The 1,664-nt window shown below is 44.5% G+C and overlaps 1 protein-coding gene across 6 annotated transcripts in view; it reads left to right on the top strand.

Annotated features, from left to right (window-relative positions):
* The window catches only part of TMEM273 (transmembrane protein 273), a 58,919-nt gene that overhangs the window by 18,535 nt on the left and 38,720 nt on the right, over nt 1-1,664 (top strand). The gene's annotated exons all lie outside the window — the stretch shown is intronic.

Here is a 1,664-nt window from a genome sequence, read left to right as displayed (position 1 = left end):
AGTGGTGAGATACCCGGGGAGTCAGATGTCAGGCAGGCTATAATGTGTCATAAATCCAATGTCTATATTTAGTCCATGATTTTTAGTATCCAGGAGGTTGACGAAGTGGAGTTCATAGGCTCGTCTCTGGGAAGTGTTTTGTAAGTTTTCCTTCTTTTGTTAGAAGTATTATTTTAGTCTGGGGAGCTCTGTAATCTAACTTCATAGTTGCTTATTGTAACACTTCCTTTTGCTTTGACATGGATTCACAACCCAGAGTTTTGGATTTAAATTCAAAATCTTAAATTAAAACTTAGTTGAAAATGCTGTTTTTTTTAAATCCAAATGTACATCAGTGTAATGAAGAACAGAATTTTGCTTCTTCACTACACTAGGGGCAGATTGTAACTCAGTGGATGCATCTACACATTCATTAATGTGCAGTAGCTACTGCATATTTTAGCTTAATACTTTCTTAATGAAGTACTAATTAAATGTGCAGTAACTACAGTTACTGCGCAGTAGCTTTGGTGCATGGTTTTTTTAGTGATGCTTACTGTGCAGTAGCCTAATACTACTGCACAGTAGCCTAATACTACTGCACAGTAGCTTATTAGCACAGTTTTGCCCAGCACACTACTGTGCAGTGTTATAGGCTACTGCGCATTAAACATCTCATGTAGATATGCTCGATTTCATCTGGCTCTTAATGTGGCCCACAGTTCCTCCTACTCAGAAAAATATTAAAACACTAACAAATTAAGAGGCAGAATCAATACTGGGATAATTTCTCCCAACTGAAATGCAGTTGAAGTTGCCTTCAATATGGTTGAACATCGTAAGAGTGCCCAGCAATACTTCACAGTAATTCAGGACAAAAAATAAAGCAGCATACTAAATGCAACCAAAAAAAACAGGCAAATGTGAAGAAGCAAGAAATACCCAGATTGAAGAGTAGTTCAGCTTTCATAGAATCATAGAAGTAGGGTCGGAAGGGACCTTGTAGATCTTCAGGTCCGACCCCCTGCCTGGGCAGGAAGAAAACTGGGCTCAAATGACCCCAGCCAGGTAGGCATCAAGCCGCTTCTTAAAGACCCCCAGGGTAGGAGCCAGCACCACTTCCCTTGGAAGTTGGTTCCAGATCCTAGCCACCCTAACTGTGAAGTAGTTCTTACAGATGTCTAATCTAAACCTACTCTCCAACAACTTGTGGCCATTATTCCTTGTTATCCCGGGGGGGCGCTAGGGGAAACAAGGTTTCACCCGGAACCCTTCTGGTCTCCCCTAGTGAGTTTATAGATGGTCACCAGGTCCCCCCTCAGCCTTCTCTTGTGAAGGCTGAACAGGTTCAGGTCCCGTAACCTCTCGTTGTAGCGTCTGCCCTGCAGTCCCCGGATCATGCAGGTGGCCCTCCTCTGGACCCTCTCAATGTTGTCCACATCCCTCTTGAAGTGGGGTGCCCAGAACTGGACACAGTACTGCAGCTGTGGCCTGACCAGTGTCGCGTAGAGGGGGAGGATCACCTCCTTGGACCTACTTGAGATGCATCTGTGGATGCACGATAAAGTCCGGTTAGCCCTGCCGACCGTGACCTCGCATTGTCGTCCCATGTTCATTTTGGAGTCAGTAATGACTCCGAGATCCCTTTCTGCCTCCGTGCTCTCAAGAAGGGAGTTTCCCATCTT

Source organism: Alligator sinensis, unplaced genomic scaffold, assembly GCF_000455745.1.
Source record: "Alligator sinensis unplaced genomic scaffold, ASM45574v1 scaffold163_2, whole genome shotgun sequence".
In the NCBI taxonomy this organism is placed as follows: Eukaryota; Metazoa; Chordata; order Crocodylia; family Alligatoridae; genus Alligator; species Alligator sinensis.
The sequence above is the reverse complement of the archived record's forward strand: the minus strand, read 5'-3'. Positions and strand labels throughout refer to the sequence as shown.